This window comes from Gorilla gorilla, chromosome 2 (assembly GCF_029281585.2).
Source record: "Gorilla gorilla gorilla isolate KB3781 chromosome 2, NHGRI_mGorGor1-v2.1_pri, whole genome shotgun sequence".
NCBI classification, from domain to species: Eukaryota; Metazoa; Chordata; class Mammalia; order Primates; family Hominidae; genus Gorilla; species Gorilla gorilla.
In genome coordinates, this window is record NC_086017.1 from 70,893,532 (window position 1) to 70,906,708 (window position 13,177).

The window sequence follows — 13,177 nt, forward strand, 5'->3', positions numbered from 1 at the left end:
GAAAGATGAATTTTTATAAGCTAGACTATCTAATTTGTTAAATAGCACATCAATCTGAATATTGTCACTGCTTTTTTAAAGCACTCTAATGTTAATATTTTGGCATGTTTGAATTGAGGCAACACAGAGTTTTCTAATCGTTAATCTTTAACTTGATGAAGGGATCCACACAGAATGAAGCAGACTACACATGGCCCAAGGGTAGTGGAGATGTGTGTGGTATCTGTTGCTTCTATTAAACATTTGCACATGAAGCATGGGTATATGCTAGCAGAAGAACACTTTCAGACATCCCATCCCTATTCAGTTATCCTTCAAATCATATGGCAACAACACAATAAGAGCCACTTATACCTTATTCCCCCTGATGGAAAATCTTTGCCTCTTCAGAGAGCCCATAACCAGCTGAGGGCCCAGGCCTGACTGGTAACCCCTCAGGGAGGGAGCATGTCCATAAATCAGCAATATAGCAGAGATGGGGCTTCTTATCCTTGGCAGCCATTTTCCCTGCCTCCCCTGCCTCCCCTAGGACATCCCCTCTCTGCCCTGGTATGCATCTTGGACACTGGATGTCTCAACTCAGTTTAGAACTTACTAAAACAAGGTTTAATAACCTCATATTAAAATTTTCAAGACTGGCTGGGCGCAGTGGCTCACACCCGTAACCCCAGCACTTTAGGAGGCTGAGGCAGGCGGATCACGAGGTCAAGAGATCGACACCATCCTGGCCAACATGCGGAAACCCTGCCTCTACTAAAAATACAAAAATTAGCTAGGTGTGGTGGCACGCCTCTAGTCCCAGCTACTCAGGAGGCTGAGGCAGGACAATCGCTTGAACCTGGGAGGCAGAGGTTGCAGTGAGCTGAGATCGCGCCACTGCACTCCAGCCTGGCGACAGAGCCAGGCTCCATCTAAAAAAAAAAAAAAATTTACAAGACTACCCAGAATCCGCACCTCCTAAGAAATGGAGATCAAGTCTGTGAGAGTCATCATTCCGCTTGGGTCTCTTGATTTATCTATCAATTAGCAACACTATTTGACCTTCTACCTATGTGTGATCATGGATATTAATCAGCTCTTCTTTTTATTGATATAATTCCTACTTTTTCAGAAATCTGACAAACTCACAATTGCTGATATCTACCCTTTCCTCCTTACAAAGATAGAAATGCCCATCTATAATTTATAGACAGGTATGATTCCACAATTTAAAAAATAAAGCAAAAAAAAAAATCCGCTCAACTCAAGACTTATACATCACTGATTCCCTCAATGCCCTTACTTGGAAAGCAGTAATTCTTTTGAGCTAATAAAATGCATGTTATGAACGAGAACAATACCTTAAAGATATAACAAAAGTAATTATGATAATAATGAAAAAAGTGAGAATTTCAAAATCTTTGTGTAGTTCTTGAAAGTATAGTGCAGTATAATGTGAGAACTGAAGGCTGTTTACCAAAAATTCATATATCTCTCCTTCTAAATATTTATTATTTTTGAACAGACCCGCTTGTGTGGCCAGGTGACTTTAGCCAATGGCATATGTGCCAATTCTGTTAAGTATTTTAAGAAATGGTTTTACCTTCTTTCTCTTTCTCTCCCTTCCACCGTCTGGATGTAGATAGCACTACGGACCTAGGGAAAGGCAGAAACACAAGATGGGAGACATATGAAATATCCCAGGAAGAAAACTCTTTTGCAGAAGCACTGATACCAGACTGTTACGTAAATGAAAAAAAACTTCCATTTAGTTTAAGCCATATTACATTTTGGAGTCTATAATGCTAACGCAGCTAGTATCACCCTGGTTAATTAATGAAGTAAATTAAATGGTTAAAAGCATATAACCTACCTGGGACATCCTGTAGGGCAGTAAGATGGAAGTTAAAGGACAACAGGATTGAAACTTAAAGTGTTCAAAGATGAAATCATAAGCAATATGGAACCTCGGAGGTAAGTTGGGATATAAAAGAAACAAAACTGGCCATGAGCTGATTATTTTTAAAACAGAATATGGGTATATGAGAATTGATCACACTATTCTCTCTAGTTCTGTATATATTTGACATTTTACACAATAAAAATTTAAACAGGCAGGGTGCAGTGGCTCACACCTGTGATCCCAGCATTTTGGGAAGCTGAGGTGGGTGGATCACTTGAGGTCAGCAGTTCGAGACCAGCCTGGCCAACATGGTGAAACCCTGTCTCTACTAAAAATACAAAAAATTAGCTAGGTGTGGTGGCAGGTACCTGTAATGCCAGCTACTTGGGAGGCTGAGGCAGGAGAATTGCTTGAACTCAGGAGGCAGAGGTTGCAGTGAGCCAAGATGGTGCCACTGCACTCCAGCCTGGGTGACAAAGCGAGCCTCTGACTCAAAAAAAAAAAAATTTAACACTTTTTTTAAAAAGTAAGGATACCTGGAGTTCCCACTGGCCTAGGAAGGGAAAATCTGAGCATCAAAAAGGTTAAGAACAGAAATAAATTAAAACATACAAAATATTTTTTTAGAACAACAGGGAGAGGTTCCAAGATGGCCGAATAGGAACAACTCCAGTCTACAGCTCCCAGCTTGAGTGACGCAGAAGACAGGTGATTTCTGCATTTCCAACTGAGGTACCGGGTTCATCTCACTGGGGCTTGTTGGACAGTGGGTGCACCCCATGGAGTGTGAGCCAAAGCAGGGCAGGCATTGTCTCACTCAGGCAGTGCAAGGGGTCAGGGAATTCCCTCTCCTAGCCAAGGGAAGCTGTGACAAATGGTACCTGGAAAATCATAACAACCCCACCCTAATACAGCACTTTCCCAACGGTCTTAGCAAACGGCACACCAGGAGATTATATCCTGCGCCTAGCTCGGAGGGTCCCACGCCTAGCTCGGAGGGTCCCACGCCCACGGAGCCTTGCTGTCTGTTAGCACAGCAGTCTGAGATTGAACTGCAAAGCAGCAGTGAGGCTGGGGGAGGGGCGTCCATCATTGCTGAGGCTTGAGTAGGAAAACAAAGCGGCCCAGAAGCTCAAACTGGGTGGAGCCCACCGCAGCTCAAGGAGGCCTGCCTGCCTGCCTCTGTAGTCTCCACCTCTGGGGGCAGGGCACAGCTGAACAAAAGGCAGCAGAAACTTCTGCAGACTTAAACGTCCCTGTCTGACAGCTTTGAAGAGAGCAGTGGTTCTCCCACCATGGAGTTTGACATCTGAGAATGGACAGATTGCCTCCTCAAGTGGGTCCCTGAGACCCAAGTAGCCTAACTGGGAGATACCTCCCAGTAGGGGCTGACTGACACCTCACACAGCCGGGTACCCCTCTGAGACAAAGCTTTCAGAGGAAGGATCAGGCAGCAACATTTGCCATTCTGCAATATTTGCTGTTCTGCAGCCTCCACAGGTGATACCCAGGCAAACATGGTATGGAGTGGACCTCCAGCAAACTCCAAAAGACCTGCAGCTGAGGATCCTAACTGTTGGAAGGAAAACTAACAAACAGAAAGGACATCCACACCAAAACCCCATCTGTACGTCACCATCATCAAAGACCAAAGGTAGATAAAACCACAAAGATCGGGAGAAACCAGAGTAGAAAAGCTGAAAATTCTAAAAATCAGAGCGCCTCTTCTCCTCGAAAGGAACGCAGCTGCTCGCCAGCAAGGGAACAAAGGTGGATGGAGAATGAATTTGACGAGTTGAGAGAAGAAGGCTTCAGACGATTGTTAATAACAAACTTCTCCAAGCTAAAGGAGGATGTTCGAACCCATCGCAAAGAAGCTAAAAACCTTGAAAAAAGATTACATGAATGGCTAACTAGAATAACCAGTGGAGAGAAGTCCTTAAATGACCTGGTGGAGCTGAAAACCATGGCACAAGAACTACATGACACATGCACAAGTTTCGGTAGCCAATTCGATCAAGTGGAAGAAAGGGTATCACTGATTGAAGACCAAATGAATGAAATGAAGTGAGAAGAGAAGTTTAGAGAAAAAAGAATAAAAAGAAATGAACAAAGCCTCCAAGTAATATGGGACTATGTGAAAAGACCAAATCTACATCTGATTGGTGTACCTGAAAGTGACAGGGAGAATGGAACCAAGATGGAAAACACTCTGCAGGATATTATCCAGGAGAACTTCCCCGATCTAGCAACACAGGCCAACATTCAAATTCAGGAAATACAGAGACACTACAAAGATATTCCTCGAGAAGAGCAAATACAAGACACATAATTGTCAGATTCACCAAAGTTGAAATGAAGGAAAAAACATTAAGGGCAGCCGGAGAGAAAGGTCCGGTTACCCACAAAGGGAAGCACATCAGACTAACAGCGGATCTCTCAGCAGAAACTCTACAAGCCAGAAGAGAGTGGAGGCCAATATTCAGCATTCTTAAAGAAAAGAATTTTAAACCCAGAATTTCATAACCAGCCAAACTAAGCTTCACAAGTGAAGGAGAAATAAAATCCTTTACAGACAAGCAAATACTGAGAGATTTAGCCACCACCAGGCCTGCCTTACAAGAGCTCCTGAAGGAAGCACTAAACATGGAAAGGAACAACCAGTACCAGCCACTGCAAAAACATGCCACACTATAAAGACCATTAATACTAGGAAGAAACTGCACCAACTAACAAGCCAAATAACCAGCTAACATCAAAATGACAGGATTAAATACACACATAACAATATTAACCTTAAATGTAAATGGGCTAAATGCTCCAATTAAAAGACACAGACTGGGAAATTGGGTAAAGAGTCAAGACCCGTCAGTGTGCTCTATTCAGGAGACCAATCTAACGTGCAGAGACACATACAGGCTCAAAATAAAGGGATGGAGGAAGATCTACCAAGCAAAAGGAAAACAAACAAACAAAAAAGGCAGGGCTTGCAATTCTAGTCTCTGATAAAACAGATTTTAAACCAACAAAGACCAAAAGAGACAAAGAAGGCCGTTACATAATGGTAAAGGGATCAATTCAACAAGAAGAGCTAACTATCCTAAATATATATGCACCCAATACAGGAGCACCCAGATTCATAAAGCAAGACCTTAGAGACTTACAAAGAGACTTAGACTCCCACACAATAATAATGGGAGGCTTTAATACCCCACTGTCAACATTAGACAGATCAACAAGGCAGAAAGTTAAAAAGGATATCCAGGAATAGAACTCAGCTCTGAACCAAGTGGACCTAATAGACATCTACAGAACTCTCCATCCCAAATCAACAGAATATACTTTCTTCTCAGCACCACATCGTACTTATTCCAAAACTGACCACATAGTTGGAAGTAAAGCACTCCTCAGCAAATGTAAAAGAACAGAAATTATAACAAACTGTCTCTCAGACCACAGTGCAATCAAACTAGAAATCAGGATTAAGAAACTCACTCAAAACCACTCAACTACATGGAAACTGAACAACCTGCTCCTGAATGACTACTGGGCACATAACGAAATGAAGGCGGAAATAAAGATGTTCTTTGAAACCAACGAGAACAAAGACACAACATACTAGAATCTCTGGGACACATTCAAAGTAGTGTGTAGAGGGAAATTTATAGCACTAAATGCCCACAAGAGAAAACAGGAAAAACCTAAAATTGACACCCTAACATTACAATTAAAAGAACTAGAGAAGCAAGGGCAAAGAAATTCAAAAGCCAACAGAAGGCAAGAAATGACTAAGATCAGAGCAGAACTGAAGGAGATAGAGACACAAAAAACCCTTCAAAAAATCAATGAATCCAGGAGATGGTTTTTAGAAAAGATCAACAAAATTGATAGACTGCTAGCAAGATTAGTAAAGAAGAAAAGAGAGAAGAATCAAATAGACACAATAAAAAATGATAAAAGGGATATCACCACCGATCCCACAGAAATACAAACTACCATCAGAGAGTACTATAAACACCTCTATGCAAATAAACTAGAAAATCTAGAAGAAATGGATAAATTCCTAGACACATACACCCTCCCAAGACTAAACCAAAAAGAAGTTGAATCTCTGAATAGACCAATAACAGGCTCTGAAATTGAGGCAATAATTAATAGCCTAGCAACCAAAAAAAGTCCAGGACCCAGATGGATTCACAGCTGAATTCTACCAGAGGTACAAAGAGGACCTGGTACCATTGCTTCTGAAACTATTCCAATCAATAGAGAAAGAGGGAATCATCCCTAACTCATTTCATGAGGCCAGCATCATCCTGATACCAAAGCCTGGCAGAGACACAACACAAAAAAGAGATTTTTAGACCAATATCCCTGATGAACAATGATGCAAAAATCCTTCATAAAATACTGGCAAACTGAATCCAGCAGTACATCAAAAAGCTTATCCACCACGATCAAGTTGGCTTCATCCCTGGGATGCAAGGATGGTTCAACATACGCAAATCAATAAATGTAATCCATCATATAAACAGAACCAAAGACAAAAACCACATGATTATCTGACTAGATGCAGAAAAAGCCTTCGACAAAATTTGACAGCCCTTCATGCTAAAAACTCTCAATAAACTAGGTATTGATGGGATGTATCTCAAAATAATAAGAGCTATTTATGACAGACCCACAGCCAATATCATACTGAATGGGCAAAAGCTGGAAGCATTCCCTTTGAAACCTGGCACAAGACAGGGATGCCCTCTTTCACCACTCCTATTCAACATAGTGTTGGAAGTTCTGGCCAGGGCAATCAGACAATAGAAAGAAATAAAGGGTATTCAATTAGGAAAAGAGTAAGTCCAATTGTTGCTGTTGGCAGATGACATGATTGTATATTTAGAAAACCCCATCGTCTCAGCCCAAAATCTCCTTAAGCTGATAGGCAACTTCAGCAAAGTCTCAGGATACAAAATCAATGTGCAAAAATCACAAGCATTCCTATACAGCAATAACAGACAAACAGAGAGCCAAATCATGAGTGAACTCCCATTCTCAGTTGCTTCAAAGAGAATAAAATGCCTAGGAATCCAACTTACAAGAGATGTGAAGAACCTCTTCAAGGAGAACTACAAACCACTGCTCAACGAAATAAAAGAGGACACAAACAAATGGAAGAACATTCCATGCTCATGGATAGGAAGAATCAATATCATGAAAATGGTTATACTGCCCAAGGTAATTTATAGATTCAATGCCATCCCCATCAAGCTACCAATGACTTTCTTCATAGGATTGGAAAAAACTACTTTAAAGTTCATATGGAACCAAAAAAGAGCCTGCATTGCTAAGTCAATCCTAAGCCAAAAGAACAAAGCTGGAGGCATCACGCTACCTGACTTCAAGCTATACCACAAGGCTACCCAAACAGCATGATACTGGTACCAAAACAGAGATATAGACCAATGGAACAGAACAGAACCCTCAGAAATAATACCACACATCTACAACCATCTGATCTTTGACAAACCTGAGAAAAACAAGAAATGGGGAAAGGATTCCCTATTTAATAAATGGTGCTGGGAAAACTGGCTAGCCATATGTAGAAAGCTGAAACTGGATCCCTTCCTTACACCTTATACAAAAGTTAATTCAAGATGGATTAAAGACTTAAATGTTAGACCTAAAACCATAAAAACCCTAGAAGAAAACCTAGGCAATACCATTCAGGACATAGGCATGGGCAAGGACTTCATGTCTAAAACACCAAAAGCAATGGCAACAAAAGCCAAAATTGGCAAATGGGATCTAATTAAACTAAAGAGCTTCTGCACAGCAAAAGAAACCACCATCAGAATGAACAGGCAACCTACAAAATGGGAGAAAATTTTTGCAATCTACCCATCTGACAAAGGGTGAATATCCAGAAATCTACAAAGAACTTAAACAAATTTACAAGAAAAAAATCAAACAACCCCATCAAAAAGTGGGTGAAGGATATGAACAGACACTTCTCAAAAGAAGACATTTATGCAGCCAACAGACCCATGAAAAAATGTTCATCATCACTGGCCATCAGAGAAATGCAAATCAAAACCAAAATGAGATACCATCTCACATCAGTTAGAATGACGATCATTAAAAAGTCAGAAAACAACAGGTGCTGGAGAGGATGTGGAGAAACAGGAACACTTTTACACTGCTGGTGGGACTGTAAACTAGTTCAACCATTGTGGAAGACAGTGTGGCGATTCCTCAAGGATCTAGAACTAGAAATACCATTTAACCCAGCCATCCCATTACTGGGTATATACCCAAAGGATTATAAATCATGCTGCTATAAAGACACATGCATACATATGTTTATTGCGGTATGATTCACAATAGCAAAGACCTGGAAGCAACCCAAATGTCCAACGATAGACTGGATTAAGAAAATGTGGCACATATACACCATGGAATACTATGCAGCCATAAAAAAGGATGAGTTCATGTCCTTTGTAGGGACATGGATGAAGCTGGAAACAATCATTTTCAGCAAACTATCACAAGGACAGAAAACCAAAAACCGCATGTTCTCACTCATAGGTAGGAATTGAACAATGTGATCACTTGGACACAAGGCAGGGGACATCACACACCAGGGCCTGTTGTGGGGTTGGGGGAGTGGGGAGGGATACCATTAGGAGATACACCTAATGTAAATGACAAGTTAATGGGTGCAGCACATCAACATGGTACATGTATACATATGTAACAAACCTGCACGTTGGGCACATGTACCCTAGAACTTAAAGCATAATTAAAATATATGTATACATATTTTTTAAATCCATAACTTCATAATGACACATGCATGAAAACTCATTAGACGTTAATGAATGAATGCCTAATAACTTCTAGTTGGTAACCAATGTTACCAACGTACCGATGTTACCAAATAGAAGTTATTAGGCATTCATTCATTAATTAAAAATTAAAATATGATAAACAATTAATTTCCTGCCTATGTGAACTGTATATCAGAGTAACCAAATGGTTGATAAGAAAAAGTTTTTTTATAGATCTCCATGAATAAATGCAGGAGAAATGACACAACTAGAAAACTGCTATTTTGCATCCCCTAATGATATAAGACCTATATCCAGATATAGGAAACTACCATGAGTGGACATAAAATCATCAGTGTAAGCATGATAGGGAACTTGGTAACAGAACAGTCTGACAATACCTGAATGAACTAACTCGTGTTATCTTCACTAAAAGGACATATATCATTATTTCCTTCATGCTGTGATGAAACAGGACATACATAGCACCATCTATGAAGTATTCTTGCCTAAAAAATCTCTATAAAATCTAGCCAAGACTCCAGACTAAACACCAGGTTATAGTGGTGATTGGGTTCAGGACATGCTTTCCTAAAATATGACACCTTGGTATTTAAGAAAACAGCAGAAGCGGGAAGGTCACTCTCACCTTCTGCCGTTCTCTCCTGAAGCAGGTCATGAACCAATGGAAGGATTTTTTTGAGCGTCCCCTGGAGCAGGTCATAAGACCATTTTAGAGGTGCCCTCCTTATACATGGAGGAAAGGAACATCCTTACCTCTGAAGACACAGGGACACAGAGAAGAAGCTGAACAAACAGGCCTTGCTAAGTTCCCTCCCCCAGTTTATTACCATTAGATCACACTCCCAATCATATGTCCAATCATACTTCACCTCTTCCCACTCTTCATCAAACCTAGCATAAAAAGTACACAGGTTTAACCATTTCTTTGGGCCTTCATTTCCTTACGAAGGCTCCCATGTCACATGAAACTTATATTAAATAAATCGGTTTGCTTTTCTTTTGTTAATCTATCTTTTGTTATAGCAGCTTCCATCATAAAACTAGGATGGGAATAAAAGGTATTTCTTTTCCCATACAGAGAAATAAATTAAACACTGCCACAAAAAAGCGAACAGCCATCTTCAAAATATAGAGCAAATGATCCAGTTTCTCTCACAAATCAAAGTTATTGAGAGGAAGGGGATAAGAGGACTAATTAAAAATAAAGGAGACAAGCAACATAACAATTCAATGCAATGTGTGAATCTCTTTTAGATTCTGACTTGAACAAAACCATCAACAAAAGAACAATTAGGGAAATGCAAATATGGACTGGATATTAGAAAATATTAACGAATTATTATTAATTTCATTAAATGTGATGATGGCATGGAATTTAAATAAAGGAGGTAAGGCCCTTATCAGTTAGAGATACCTACTGAAGAATTTTCAGGTGACAAGACATGATATCCAGCATATGCTTTAATGCGCTCAAGCAAAAGAAAAGAAAGAATGAAAAAATAAAATGGGGACAGAGGAAGTAAGATTGGCAAGATATTGATAATTATTAAAGCTGGATGATGCATGCATGGGTGTTCATTATGCTATTAGTTCTACATTTGTGTATATTTGAAATTTTCCAAGATACATTTTTTTAAGGCACAAGATAGGAGTCAGACATTGGTTGGACCAGCTCTTTCACTTCCAGCTGGGAGAAACTGGGCAGATCACTACAGCCTGCACATTGCCCTCCTTTGTGTCATCAAGTGCACAGATATTTCTTCTAAGAATGCTCCAATACTATTCCTTGGATTTTCTTCCAAGCCATAGACACCTATTTTGTGAGTTTTGATGCTTCCCTTTCAATACTCATACACGTGCAGACAAACAACAGTTGTCCCAACTGCTACCTATCTGAAGTGATTATAAGTGACTATCAATTATGACATATATCCCAATTTCAAAGATTAAAATGTGAAAAAAATGTGCGTTAAAAAAATCTATGAAGAAAGAGACCTGGAGATGAAGTTATAATAAAAATGTCTATGACAATGAGATTTTCTGAATACCTACAAGGCATCTCCTGCTTTGGCTCCATAAGTACCACTATCTCTGTTTGTTTGTTTTTGAGACAGGGTCTCAATCCCTCGTCCAGACTGGAGTGCAGTGGCAGGCACTCCCCAGGCTCAGATGATCCTTCCACCTCAGCCTCCCAAAGAGCTGGGACTACAGGCATGCGCCACCACACCTGGCTAATTTTTGTATTTTTGGTACAGACGAGGCTTCACCATGTTGCCCAGGCTGATCTCGAACTCTGGCCTCAAGCCATCTGCTCACCTCAGCCTCCCAAAGTTCTGAGATTACAGGCCTGAGACACCACCCCTGGCTTCTTGGGTTATTTTGGCTGACATATCTCACTGGCTAAAATACTTCCATTTTTCTAGAAGCTACAGCAACTACCACTGGGTTGGCAAATGACAGGCCCTGGAAATGTTTCTGATAGATGTTTGTTGCATGAATAATAAATATGCAAATTTTAAGACAAAAAAGAAATATAACACATGCAAAGAGATGTGGGGAGTCTCGTGTCCTTCTGTATAAAGTTCTGGAAGCTAATTTTGGAAACTCTATCAAGAAGTTGTGTGTGACTATTTTTCCAAAGTAGAGTCAAAATTCATGAGGCAGGGCGAAAGTTACACTGCATCTAATGATGAGCAAGAATGCACATCTGTTCCCTGGAGCTGCTCTCTATACACATGTTCTAGTAATTTCCACACACCATCAGAAGATAGAAGATGGAGAAAACCAGTAAAGATATAATCTTTGAGAAAAGACTTTTGTTGGAGCCTAAACATAAACTTTTCCTTCAAGTCCATGTCCTGAGAGAGGTTTGTAAATGTGTGACCTAAATGAGGCTACCACTGAATTTTGTTTCCCAATATCCCTCAGAGAGGCTATAAGGCATATACAAATTCTACTTAAAAACAAATCATGGTAAACATTTATTAAATTTTATTATGCACCAAGTACCACACTCGTGTTCTTCCCAGGACTGCCAAAGTTGGCTGAACCCTGATGCAGTAACTCTGCAGATGTACCTATAACATCTCAACTAATCCTAGCAGCAACCCTGCAAAGAATAGTACCACCTTACTTATATTTTCAGGATAGAGAGTATGACCTTTAGAAAGACTTGGTAACTGGCCCAAGTTCGACAGCCGGTAAATAGCATATCCAGGACTCACACCCACGGCTATGAAAAATCGGTGCTTGGGGCTTGTGTTTTTCACCTAAATACACAAGTGTTACATGAATGAACTGTGATGGAGGATCAGCATTGTTCCTGCCAACCACACCCACCCGCAATCTAGCGCAGATCAATACTTTTACAAAGTGCAATGAAAATGAATCACTGGGGAATAAAGGCATTCAAAGTAAAAGTCAAAAGTTGTTATTGGAGTCAACAGACAAATTTACTCTGTTAAATTGCCCACGAGTTTCTAAATCCTTACTCTCAATTTATACGCTTATTTTGTTGCATACTGGCACCAGGACAAGGACCACCCTTTGAGTAGTGCTGCACTACACTTTATTGTTAGATCCATGCTTAGAATGAACACATTTATAATAAGGTTCCAAGATCCCTCCACCTATTGAGAGGCTGGTAATTCTTTTAGATGTTAATTAATCTATTTTTTTAAATGAAGATGATTTTTAGCATTTTCTTCTTTCCTATAAAGATTCATCAAGATATCAGACATAGGTTCCAAAGACAACAAAAATAAAGAACTTGTGAAATTTTCTGCTGCTGTATGATACAACTGCTGTGGTATTTTGATAAATATTAACAGAAAATGTGAAACTTTGAAATATGTTTCCCTACCAAGGGAACAATGAATAATAATGAAACCAGGGAATGAGGACTAGAAGCACCAGGTGCCCCCGCCTCCCATCCACTGCAGGGAAGGACTCTCTTCCAAATCCACCCTGAAAAGTGAGTGGCTGTTGGGAAACTAAAAAATGTACTTAAGAGATCTCAAATGTATGGTGACACATGGAATTCTTCAACCTGCCATGCCTCTTGAGAAGTTCTCAGGTAAATAACAAGAATGATGCCCACAATACATTCACATACATAAAAAAATATGTCCTGGAAAGAAAAAGAGGATGGGAGAAGAAGTTAATAATTCTTGGGGCTTTTTAAAAAAATTGTGTTCGGCCAGGTGTGGTGGCTCACACCTGTAATCCCAACACTTTGGGAGGCCGAGGCAGGTGGATCACCTGAGGTCAGGAGTTTGAGACCAGCCTGACCACCATGGAGAAACCCCATCTCTACCAAAAATACAAAATTAGCCGGGTGTGGTGGCGCATGCCTGTAATCCCAGCTACTCAAGAGGCTGAGGCAGGAGAATCACTTGAACCCAGGAGGCAGAGGTTGCAGTGAGCCTAGATCGTGCCATTGCACTCCAGC

The 13,177-nt window shown here is 40.3% G+C and overlaps 1 protein-coding gene across 9 annotated transcripts in view; it reads right to left on the bottom strand.

Moving 5' to 3' along the window:
* The window catches only part of FHIT (fragile histidine triad diadenosine triphosphatase), a 1,510,123-nt gene that overhangs the window by 1,298,903 nt on the left and 198,043 nt on the right, over nucleotides 1-13,177 (bottom strand). For all 9 annotated transcript variants that reach the window (XM_055383480.2, XM_055383484.2, XM_055383482.2 and 6 more), the window contains exon 3: nucleotides 1,583-1,635. The gene's annotated coding sequence lies outside the window, so the exon portion shown is untranslated. The remainder of the gene's footprint in view (nucleotides 1-1,582; nucleotides 1,636-13,177) is intronic.